Source organism: Spinacia oleracea, chromosome 6, assembly GCF_020520425.1.
Source record: "Spinacia oleracea cultivar Varoflay chromosome 6, BTI_SOV_V1, whole genome shotgun sequence".
Lineage (NCBI taxonomy): Eukaryota > Viridiplantae > Streptophyta > Magnoliopsida > Caryophyllales > Amaranthaceae > Spinacia > Spinacia oleracea.
The window spans coordinates 61,786,904-61,800,482 of NC_079492.1; positions in this window are offsets into that span (position 1 = coordinate 61,786,904).

The following is a 13,579-nucleotide window of genomic DNA, read 5'->3' on the forward strand; positions in this document are numbered from 1 at the left end:
AGATTGACCAACTAGAATCGCCCTTAAGGTACTAGAAAATTCGGCACTTTTATGAGCAAGATGTGTTTTAATTTTCTCTCAAAAAACTCACTTTTGAATACTTTGAAACTTATGTATAAATTATGACCCCTAGGCCTTTATTTATAGAGTTATGGAAAAGGAATCGTAATCCTAGTAGGATGCGAATTAATTGGAATTAGAATCCTACATGAATTCTATTTAATTAATTTATCCAATTAGGAATAGACATTTAATCATACACTGACTCTTGCAGATTCAGGAATCATGCATGAGCACAAACTCACACACACACGGCAGCCACAAGGGCTGCCCATGCGTGCGAGCAGCAGCCCGCGCAGCACGGCCCACGCAGCCGTGGCCCTTGGCGCGCGCTGGGCCTGCCTTGCGGTAGGCCTGGGCGCTGCCTTGGCTGGGCTTGTGGCGCGCACGCTTGCTGGGCGATGGCCCCGGCTTCGTGCTGGGCCTTCGTCCGGCAAGCCTCGTCCGATGCTAATTCGTACGATACGCTTCCGATTAAATTTCCATTTCCGGAATCTATTTCCGATACGAACAATATTTAATATTTCCGATTCCGGAATTAATTTCCGTTTCGAACAAATATTTAATATTTCCGTTTCCGGAATTATTTTCTGATTCCGGCAATATTTCCGATTCTGACAATATTTCCGTTTCCGGCAATATTTCCGATTCTGGTAATATTTCCATTTCCAATAATATTTTCCGATACGTACCATGTTTCCGTTTCCGGCAACATCTACGACTTGGATAATATTCATATTTCCGATACGATCCATATTTCCGTTTCCGGCAATATCATCGTTTCCGGAGTATTCATTTCTTGCCTGTGACGATCTTAGCTCCCACTGAAACCAAGATCCGTCGGTTCCGAATATTCATAGATGGAGTATTTAATGCCTTTAAATACTTGATCCGTTTACGTACTATTTGTGTGACCCTACGGGTTCAGTCAAGAGTAAGCTGTGGATTAATATCATTAATTCCACTTGAACTGAAGCGGCCTCTAGCTAGGCATTCAGCTCACTTGATCTCACTGAATTATTAACTTGTTTAATTAATACTGAACCGCATTTATTAGACTTAACATAGAATGCATACTTGGACCAAGGGCATTATTTCCTTCAGTCTCCCACTTGTCCTTAGGGACAAGTGTGCATTTCCTAATTCCTTTGTCGCTCGATGCTTGCTCTTGAACATAAGGTAAGAGTTGTCATCCTTATTATGTCCAGAGGTGTTCCTCGGTTTCAGAGTTCAACTGATCAAATAAACAGATAATCATAGCCTATGATTCATCCGAGCACGGCCATGCATTTCACAGTTTCTAGCTCTCCGAGTGGCCTTGTACAACTTTTAAGCATCTCATCCCGATTTATGGGAGGACAATCCCAATCTTGCGATCTTGAGATTAGACTTCGTTTGATAGGTGATTACCTGAGCGTTGCCTTTATAGCCTCCTTTTACGGTGCGACGGTTGGTCAACGTCAAAGCAACCAGTTCTCAAACAAGTAATCTCAAATCACTCAGGTATTGAGGATTTAGTGTCTAATAATTTAATGAAATTTACTTATGACAGATTTTCATCTCTTACAGTAAAGTTTCATAGGTCTTGTCCGATACTAGTCTTCCCAAAGTAAGTATCTATGCAAATGATTATGACATTGCCATGTCCACATAGTTCAAGAAACAGAACTACTAGTCATCTTGCACTCTAATCGTCTAACGTTTTCTATGCGTCCAATTTTATAGAAAACTCCAATTAGGGACCATTTTCAACCTTTGACATTCAAGTTCACTTGATAGACATTTCTTAGTCACAGGACTGGTCCTGACAGTCTATCTTGAATATATCGTCAAGTTGAAGGGACTCATCATTTAATAAACCACAAATTAAATGGAAAAATGAATTTCTTTCATTTATTGTGAATGATTAACCAATAATGTTTTTTTTTAAAGATTTAAACTCTAAAACTTTAAAACATTAAACAGAGACATCAAAGCCATTCTCCAATATGCTTGATTCCCATAGCTGCAGTGTGCGAGTTGTGCTTCGCTTGCGGCAGAGGTTTAGTTAATGGATCTGATATGTTGTCATCAGTTCCAATTTTGCTTATCTCGACTTCTTTTCTTTCAACGAACTCTCGTAGAAGGTGAAATCTACGAAGTACATGCTTGACTCTCTGGTGGTGTCTAGGCTCTTTTGCCTGTGCAATAGCTCCGTTATTATCACAATACAGGGCTATTGGTCCTTTAATGGAGGGGACTACACCAAGTTCTCCTATGAACTTCCTTAGCCATATAGCTTCCTTTGCTGCTTCATGTGCAGCAATGTACTCCGCTTCAGTTGTAGAATCCGCAATGGTGCTTTGTTTAGCACTTTTCCAGCTTACTGCTCCTCCGTTGAGGCAGAAGACAAACCCAGACTGTGATCTGAAATCATCTTTGTCGGTTTGGAAACTTGCGTCCGTATAGCCTTTAACAATTAATTCATCATCTCCACCATAGACCAGGAAGTCATCTTTGTGCCTTTTCAGGTACTTCAGAATGTTCTTGGCAGCAGTCCAATGCGCCTCTCCTGGGTCTGACTGGTATCTGCTCGTAGCACTGAGTGCGTACGCAACATCCGGGCGTGTACATATCATAGCATACATTATTGAACCAATCAATGATGCATATGGAATCCCACTCATTCGTCTACGCTCATCAAGTGTTTTTGGGCACTGAGTCTTGCTTAGAGTCATTCCATGAGACATGGGTAGGTAGCCTCGCTTGGAGTCCGCCATCTTGAACCTATCAAGCACCTTATTGATATAAGTGCTTTGACTAAGTCCAATCATCTTTTTAGATCTATCTCTGTAAATCTTGATGCCCAATATGTACTGTGCTTCTCCTAGATCCTTCATCGAAAAACATTTCCCAAGCCAAATCTTGACAGAGTTCAACATAGGAATGTCATTTCCGATAAGCAATATGTCGTCGACATATAATACTAGGAAAGCAATTTTGCTCCCACTGACCTTCTTGTATACACAAGATTCGTCTGCGTTCTTGATGAAACCAAAGTCACTGACTGCTTCATCAAAACGTATATTCCAGCTCCTGGATGCCTGCTTCAATCCGTAGATTGATTTCTTTAGCTTGCATACCTTTTTAGCATTCTTTGGATCCTCAAAACCTTCAGGCTGTGTCATAAACACAGTTTCTGTTAAAACGCCGTTTAAGAAAGCAGTTTTGACATCCATCTGCCATATTTCGTAATCGTAATACGCAGCGATTGCTAACATTATTCGAATAGACTTTAGCATTGCAACTGGTGAAAAGGTTTCATCGTAATCCACACCGTGGACTTGCCTGTAACCTTTTGCAACCAATCTAGCTTTGAAAACTTCAAGTTTCCCATCCTTGTCCTTTTTCAGTTTGAAAACCCATTTGCTTCCAATGGCTTGGTAGCCATCTGGCAAATCGACCAAATCCCATACTTGGTTTTCAGACATGGAGTCTAATTCAGATTGCATGGCTTCTTGCCATTGCTTGGAGCTAGGGCTCGTCATAGCTTGCTTGTAAGTCGCAGGTTCATCACTTTCAAGTAATAGAACGTCATAGCTCTCGTTCGTCAAAATACCTAAGTACCTTTCCGGTTGAGATCTATATCTTTGCGATCTACGCGGGGTAACATTTCTAGATTGACCATGATTCTCACCAGATTCTTCTAAAGATCTCTGAGTTTCATCCTGAATGTCATCTTGAGCATTCTCTAGAGTTTGTTGTTCGACTCGAATTTCTTCGAGGTCTACTTTTCTCCCACTTGTCATTTTGGAAATGTGATCCTTCTCCAAAAAGACACCATCTCGAGCAACAAACACTTTGTTCTCAGATGTATTGTAGAAGTAATACCCCTTTGTTTCCTTTGGATAGCCCACAAGGATACATTTGTCAGATTTTGGATGAAGTTTGTCTGAAATTAATCGTTTGACGTATACTTCACATCCCCAAATCTTAAGAAAAGACACATTTGGAGGCTTTCCAAACCATAATTCGTATGGAGTCTTTTCGACAGCTTTAGACGGAGCTCTATTTATAGTGAGTGCAGCTGTATTTAGTGCATGTCCCCAAAATTCTAATGGAAGTTCGGCCTGACCCATCATTGACCTGACCATGTCTAGCAAGGTTCTGTTCCTCCGTTCTGACACACCGTTCCATTGTGGTGTTCCAGGAGGAGTCAATTTCCACATTCTTTCAGATGGTCATCAAATTCATAGCTCAGATATTCACCGCCTCTATCAGACCGCAGTGCCTTGATCTTCTTGCTTAATTGATTCTCTACTTCACTCTGAAATTCCTTGAATTTGTCAAAGGATTCAGACTTATGCTTCATTAGGTAGACATAACCATACCTACTGAAGTCATCAGTGAAAGTGATAAAGTAGCTGAAACCACCTCTAGCATTTGTACTCATTGGTCCACATACATCTGTATGGATTAAACCCAATAGTTTATTTGCTCTTTCTCCAACTTTAGAGAAAGGTTGCTTTGTCATTTTGCCAAGTAAACATGATTCGCATTTACCATAATCCTCTAAGTCAAATGGTTCTAGAATTCCTTCCCTTTGAAGTCTTTCTAAGCGTTTCAAGTTTATATGGCCTAATCGACAATGCCACAGATAGGTGAGATCTGAATCATCCTTTTTGGCCTTTTTGGTATTTATGTTATATACTTGTTTGTCGTGATCTAATAAATAAAGTCCATTGACTAATCTAGCAGATCCATAAAACATCTCTTTAAAATAAAACGAACAACTATTGTCTTTTATTATAAAGGAAAATCCCTTAGCATCTAAGCAAGAAACTGAAATGATGTTTTTAGTAAGACTTGGAACATGGAAACATTCTTCCAGTTCCAAAACTAGCCCGGAGGGCAACGACAAATAGTAAGTTCCTACAGCTAATGCAGCAATCCGTGCTCCATTTCCCACTCGTAGGTCGACTTCTCCCTTGCTTAACTTTCTACTTCTTCTTAGTCCCTGTGGATTGGAACATAAGTGTGAGCCACAACCAGTATCTAATACCCAAGAAGTTGAATTAGCAAGTATACAGTCTATAACGAAAATACCTGAAGATGGAACGACTGTTCCGTTCTTCTGATCTTCCTTTAGCTTTGGACATTCTCTTTTGTAATGGCCTATTCCATCACAATAAAGACAGCTTGATGTGGACTTGTCCTGCTTTGATTTAGCATTGCCCTTGGACTTTCCACCTTTCTTGAATGGTCTCTTTCTAGCCTTGAGTAAATCTTTGGCTTCACAGTCCAGTACTATTTCAGCCTTTCTGACAAGGTGAATAAATTCTGCAACTGTTTCTTCTCTTGGTTCACTTAGGTATTGTTGCTTGAAGCGACCAAACCCACTGTGTAGTGAATTGAGCAAGACAGAGACTGCCATCCTTTCGCTTATTGGTGTTCCTAGTAGACTTAGGCGATCAAAATATGAACACATAAGATCCACATGGAACCTCAGTGGGACGCCTACCCTCTGTTTAGTGCGAAGGAGCTGAACATGTGTTTCTTGGACCTCCATCCTATAACACCTGTTGGGAGAACTAACCTTTAGCCCAGACATTGATTCAATCAACTCATGGACGTTCAGGTCCCTGTCCTCCGTACTTCCACGACAGATATCCCTCAGATTCTTGATGAGCGTAAAAGGTTCATAGGCTACAAACCTTCTAGCCCAATCATCAGGGATATTGTTCAGCATGAGACTCATAACCTTTTTGAGATCCGCATCCCAGGCGTAAAATCTCTCAGGGGTCATGTCTCTGGCATAGTAGCTTGGCATGGGATGTGATAGTACATACTCAAGTCCATTGAGTTTGACTATTTCAACTAGCTTAGCTTCCCATTCAAGAAAATTTGTCAGGTTCAGCTTGACCATAAGCTCAGAACCCATGATGATGTTTTGATTGTTGTTTGCCATATTAAAACTACAATTGAAAAGAATAAACAAATAAATAACCATTCACAGTTTCTCTTAATAAACTTAAATTCTAGCATACATGCATAATTCAATGTTTATTAAGCATTTTATTCAAGTTATGTGTTCCGGCAGGTGTGAATAAAATGATTCCAAGATCCTAAAATCATTGAAGAACTAAGCACAGTTTGTCGACTTAATCCTAGAACATCTTAGGTAAGCAAAAGCCTTTTGCTAATAGTCTAGAAACTATTCTTGGTTGATAGGTACGTCTAAGAACTTATTAGGTAAACCTATCGAATTTTCCACGACATAAAAGGACTCCTTACTTATATCGTTGAGTTTCACCAAAACTAACATGTACTCACAATTATTTGTGTACCTTGCCCCTTTAGGACCAATAAGTAACACCTCGCTGAGCGAAAACTATTACTAGATTGATGTAAAGGATATCCAAGCAAGTGTATATTTTGGCATGGCACCTTTTAACTCAATTTTTAGGTTTGGAACTTAAGGCTCTTACTATGTTGGTTAGATTTTAAGTGAACTAAAATCCTTAATCATGCAACATAATCAGGCTTTTGATCTCATGCATTTTAAGACATATTTAAAGCAATAAATAACTTAAAACATGCATAAGATATTTGTGATCTAGTATGGCCCGACTTCATCTTGAAGCTTTGACTTCAAAGTCCGTCTTGAAAATCTCCGTGGGAGGCACCATTTTCTTCAAATAGGATAAGCTATAACTAATTACAACTATTTGATGGTTCGCAGACCATATTTGAATTGAAAAATAACTTTGGTACTTTAGACCAATTACATTCAAATTAATGGTACGCAGACCATATTTTCTATCCTATTTGGGCCATACTAGTCACTTCATAACCTGCAAAACAGTACATATACAATATATACCATTCACCCATTCATTATCATGAATGGCCCACATAGCTGGTTAGTAAAACACATTATGCATCACGTAAACATTTGCAGCAATTAATCAAGGTCACCAATAATCTACCAATTATTCAGTCCTTATTAATTCTAATCGAGTTGTTTTAACCTTAAGGATTTGTAGACCTAATCAAGAGTTTATGACTAAAAAGCGCTCCCACTCAAACCAATAAATTCATATGCTTTACTAATTTTAAACATAAAATTGTATTTCTAGTCTAACCGGAAACATACAAATTTAATTAAAATTTAAAGCTCATATAAATTTATAATTGAATCCAAAAATTTAATTTAATTTCAGTCGCATTTAAATTAATTCATGATTTTAATTTTAGTAAAATAATTAGAATAAATTCCATTTATTATAATTATAATATTCAAAATTAAAATCCAAGAAATTAATTCAAATTATTAATTTTAAAATTAATTAAAATTACGTGAACTGAAATTTTCAAATTAAACATTCAAAACGATCTAATCGAAACGCAAACACCCTACGCGTTGCACGCCCATGGGCCGTACGCACACAGCCATTGCTGGCCATGTGCGCGCAGCCCATGCGCTCGTAGCATAGCTGCTGCTGTCCCAACGCAAGCCTCCGCACAGCGCCCCATCGCACGCGAGCTATCGCTCGCAGTGCGCGCGCGAGATCGCTCGCTGGGCGCGCTGGCTCGCTCGCTGGCGCGCGAGATCGCTCGCTGGCGCGCGAGATCGCTCGCTGCGCGCGCGCGAGCCATCGCTCGCTGGGGCGCGAGATCGCTCGCTGGCGCGCGAGATCGCTCGCTGCGCGCGCGCGAGCCATCGCTCGCTGGTGCGCTACATCGCTCGCTGGGCGGGCGACGTCGCGCGCTGTGCGCGCGAGTGATGCTGTGCGCAGCGCTCGTGGCACGCGAGCTTGCGCTCGCTGCGCGCGAGGCTGCGCGCACTTGTGCGAGGCAGCGCGCGTTGTGGCGCAGCTCGCTTGCTGCCCACACGCGACTGCCTTGGCTCGCACCTCGCCCATGCCCATACGTTCATTGCTCGTGGCACACGACACAAGGCAGGGCTGCTGCCTTGCGCTCGTGCACTACGCCCTTGCTCATTGCATTCGTGCCGCACGGGCGACGAGCTCCCTTGCTCGTCGTCGCATGCCCGCATTATACAACACCCCTTAAGGGTAACACGAAGCGTCCATTGCTTCGTGCGTGCAAGTTATTTGAACGAATCGCATAAAATTTTAAAATTTATATTTAAAATTAATGACAAATTAATAAATATTATTAATTTCATAATTTTAGGGCGAAAAATCGAAAATTTATTATCCAATTGATTTCCGATTGATATGGATTCAAGTCTAGGTCATAAAAATTTAAAATTTATCGTAAATTTACAATTTTTATGGTGGTTTTTAATCATAGGTTTCTAATTAAATTACAATTAATTATGAAAATCAAATTAATTCTAAATTATTCTAATTTTCAACAAATTAATCATAATTACAAATTAGATTGCATAATTAACAAGACTAGCCATTCAAACTTGTTAAACATATGCAGTAGGTCAATCAAAAATTCAAGATTTATCAACAGGAATCGCAAATATTTAATTTAACATCTTAAATTTACGAAATTTTGCATCCGAAAAACTAAAACCTTCGAAAAGTCATAGTTAGGCTTCGAATTTGAGAATTCTGGGTTCGGCAGAAAAATACTATTTTTGTCAAAATTTTAGAATGCCTTTTACATGCGGAATTGACACAAAAATCACTCAATTCGGATGAGTAACGAAGAAACTGCCGAAAAACTGCGTACATATAATTAAATAAACGCAATTTGCAATTAATTAACAATTACGAAAATTAATCACCCCTTTTAATTCTTGCAAATTTGTAATATTTAACCATGTTCATGCAATTTAGATTATGAAAATAATAAGGGGCTCGTGATACCACTGTTATGTTATGATACATATGACATTTACATAGATCATGCGGAAACAACCATTAACCCAGGAAACATATTATTTACACATAATCATATAGCATAATTAGATGCATACTCTTTGTTGCGTGCCCTCCCTAGCTGCGCCCGAACCGAACAAGAACAAGTCTTTTAGGACTCCAAGTGTCGTCCCTCCGTAGATAGTCCACAGCACGTCCGGATCCGCCTTAAGATTGACCAACTAGAATCGCCCTTAAGGTACTAGAAAATTCGGCACTTTTATGAGCAAGATGTGTTTTAATTTTCTCTCAAAAAACTCACTTTTGAATACTTTGAAACTTATGTATAAATTATGACCCCTAGGCCTTTATTTATAGAGTTATGGAAAAGGAATCGTAATCCTAGTAGGATGCGAATTAATTGGAATTAGAATCCTACATGAATTCTATTTAATTAATTTATCCAATTAGGAATAGACATTTAATCATACACTGACTCTTGCAGATTCAGGAATCATGCATGAGCACAAACTCACACACACACGGCAGCCACAAGGGCTGCCCATGCGTGCGAGCAGCAGCCCGCGCAGCACGGCCCACGCAGCCGTGGCCCTTGGCGCGCGCTGGGCCTGCCTTGCGGTAGGCCTGGGCGCTGCCTTGGCTGGGCTTGTGGCGCGCACGCTTGCTGGGCGATGGCCCCGGCTTCGTGCTGGGCCTTCGTCCGGCAAGCCTCGTCCGATGCTAATTCGTACGATACGCTTCCGATTAAATTTCCATTTCCGGAATCTATTTCCGATACGAACAATATTTAATATTTCCGATTCCGGAATTAATTTCCGTTTCGAACAAATATTTAATATTTCCGTTTCCGGAATTATTTTCTGATTCCGGCAATATTTCCGATTCTGACAATATTTCCGTTTCCGGCAATATTTCCGATTCTGGTAATATTTCCATTTCCAATAATATTTTCCGATACGTACCATGTTTCCGTTTCCGGCAACATCTACGACTTGGATAATATTCATATTTCCGATACGATCCATATTTCCGTTTCCGGCAATATCATCGTTTCCGGAGTATTCATTTCTTGCCTGTGACGATCTTAGCTCCCACTGAAACCAAGATCCGTCGGTTCCGAATATTCATAGATGGAGTATTTAATGCCTTTAAATACTTGATCCGTTTACGTACTATTTGTGTGACCCTACGGGTTCAGTCAAGAGTAAGCTGTGGATTAATATCATTAATTCCACTTGAACTGAAGCGGCCTCTAGCTAGGCATTCAGCTCACTTGATCTCACTGAATTATTAACTTGTTTAATTAATACTGAACCGCATTTATTAGACTTAACATAGAATGCATACTTGGACCAAGGGCATTATTTCCTTCACAGCCATCCCACGGTACAAGTCTAAAAAAAAGAGTAAGGCATATTGCACTAATGCGGGCACGACCAAGAGCATGAGGCAGACTACTTATCGCCCAAATTCAAAATGCAAGTCACACGATTTCTACATTAAGGATTAAAGGTAGCAAAATATTACCTACCACGGAAGGGATAGCTCGCACCTACACGAGCGGGACCCCAAGGCATCTTTCTCGAAAGAACTTACGAAAATCGTACGCCAAAAGGAAGCATCCCAACATGCATACTTGGGGGCTCCAAGCTACGAAACGACCGTAGCAAAATAAAAAATATATACGCGATCAAAGTCTTACGCCTCAAGGTATGTTCCTCGGGCCATATAGACTCGCCCAACTATTGCAGTACGCCTTAAGAGCGACAGTTCCTTTAAATAATTTCCCCAAAGCGACAAACACCGTAGTCCACCAATCGGCTACGACTTCTCGAGAAATCATCACGATCACTCAACTCATTGTGATCTCCAATAAAATTCTACGTTCCAAAAATAAAGGAAAAACAAAAGAGAAGAGAATACGTAGAATTTCCAAGTGAAATAAACGAACAAACAAGAGGCCAATTGTGTCATCAAAAGACCATCCCAAACAATATTTTCAACGCCCCACTCAGGCGTGAATTATTTCTAACGCCCGGGCCTGGGCGCCGAAAATGAGTCCAGGCCCAAAAGAAGCCCTGACTTCTATAGGGTCCTTCCGTATCCATTCGACTCGAAAATTGCCGATTTCTTTACTGAAAGTCGCACCTCACAGCTTTGTTATGAGTAGCGCACCACTACAAAGATCGCTCGCACTTACGAGCACGATCCCAAACACGATCAGGGACATTACAAAATGCGTATCCCCAAGGAACCTCTTTGACAAGAAATGACCGTCAAGCACGAGTGCTTGGGGGATCGAAAGAAAATATATATTTCAAAAGAGAGTATGCAAAGTTAAAACAATATTCACAGACTACGCTGTACGAAGTCCCGTGTTTGGATAATCTCAAAGGATAAAACCGGATTACGGCCTCAAGACAAAGGTCGCCGTTGATACTTATACATAGTCCCATAATCAAGGACCCATGTAGTGGAAAAATTGAGCCGTAAAGACTAGCTCAAAACCATGAAAGATGGTGACCAAGAGACAATGGTCCGTCTAAGCACGTTGTCAACCCGCATTCAGGTTGCAACTAAATCCGAGCATCCCTCGAAAGAATTCGCTCTTACAAGAATGAATAAAAAGAAATTCTTAAAAGAAACCACAAGAACAAATGAAATAGGGACTTGCCCACCTCAATCGGGCAAGATCGCGGCACGTACCACGCGAGTCCCAAATCGAAAAGTAGAATTCAGGTTCGCTCACCTCTATCAGACGGGGCGTCCACCCTCAATGGACAGGCTCGCCATCTTCAGCCGGCGGGGTCTACGTCACAAACCGCGTAGGTCCTTATTTTCAAAACATCAAACCAGATTCCTCCACTTCTATCGGACGGGGCGTCCACCCTCAGCGGACAGGCTCGCCATCTTCAGCCGGCGGGGTCTACGTCACAAACCGCGTAGGTCCTTATTTTCAAAACATCAAAACAGGTTCGTCCACTTCTATCGGACGGGGCGTCCACCCTCAGCGGACCGGCTCGCCCACCTTCAGCGGGCGGGGTCTGCGCCACTAACCGCGCAGGTCCTTAGTCGCTGCAGCTATAACTTTTCCTGGTTTCCCTTTTCCAAAAATCAAAGGATGGTTTCCCTTTTCCAAATATCAAAGGATGGTTTACCTTTTCCAAAAATCAAAGGATTGGTTTTCCGTTTTTTCCAAAAAAGAGCGATGTGCTGGATTTTCCTTCGTTTTACGTCCTATAAAAACAAGGGGGTTTTCTCGTTTAGCTAACCCTGAAAATGAGAATCTTTAAAAACGTTTTACCTCGTGATTGGGCATGGCCAGGCCTAGTTACACTTTATAGCTTTGATTCCGAAAATGTAATACCCCGAATTTTAAAACTTGATTAATTATGCTAAATTATTTTTAGGAAAATTTGGTAATATTAATCCAACCTTTGGCCGATTTTCTTTTATTAATCCCACCTACGACATATTTTTTAATAATCCCACCTTTACTACCCGACGACTTTTATTGGGCTTAAGTGGCCGGTAATCGGTGTAAAAGTCAACGAGATGGTGATGAATTGATGATGATGACTGAATATATCGAGAGAGAGTACTGCCATGTAGAGAAATAATGCCGCATACAACAGTTTTATGACCTGTTGGGCCCAATAAAAGTTGTTGGGTAATAAAGGTGGGATTATTAAAAAATATGTCGTAGGTGGGCTTAATAAAAGAAAATCGGTCAAAGGTTGGATTAATATTACCAAATTTTCCTTATTTTTATTTAGCTTTAAACCGCTTTAAATCCTAATTTCAAACTTTATTTTAATTTACGAAGTTTTATTGCGATTGAATTTTAATATCGTTACATGATTTATTTTTCTGATTTTATAATTTAATATTTTTTTTTTTTCGAGCTTAAAATCTTATTTATTTCGAATTTTTAATAAATTCGGAACGTTCTCATTTTATTCGAAAACTAAATTTATTTTATGCTATCGATATTTTATAAAGAATTATTTGAAAATTTGATTTAATTTAAACATTTCTATTTATATCAATTCCTAAATATAGCAAAGAAATTTCTGAATTTTAGCCTAACTAAGTGAAATTACGAAAATGCCCCTGCTCACCCATCACACTCATCTTCTGCTTCTCTTCCACGCATCAACCAAGTGAATGAGCAGCAGATTTGTCTTACTCCTTTGACCCCTTTTCTCCCTTATTCTGTCCAAATTCATTTTCTTGGTCCACAAGGTCATCTTCTACTTCCTCCCTACTCCCTCTAGACTTTTACGTGTAAGTGCAAAACCTTAAAGGTCAATATTTCTTGACAAATGTCACAAGAAACTCACCCATTTGAGATTACTCCTCAAGTGCAAAAGCACCCGGTTTAGTTACTTCTCTCACAAAAGCTTCCATGGTTTTCATTTTGAGGTTTTGCAAAACCATTAGCATGAGCTCATGGCTTACGTGATTCCTCTCCTCAAAACTCCCTATAAATACTCATGAAACCTGGCCATAAAACTCACCCAACCAAGCACCAAGTCACAGAAAAATAAGCACAAGAAATTAGCTATAATTCCCGTAACTATCCCCTGTTTTGGCGCATCACCACCACCGTCACCACCGCGGCTCTGCCGCCGGCCAACCTGATACAACCACCCTCAAAATTTTCTGTTATCCACCCC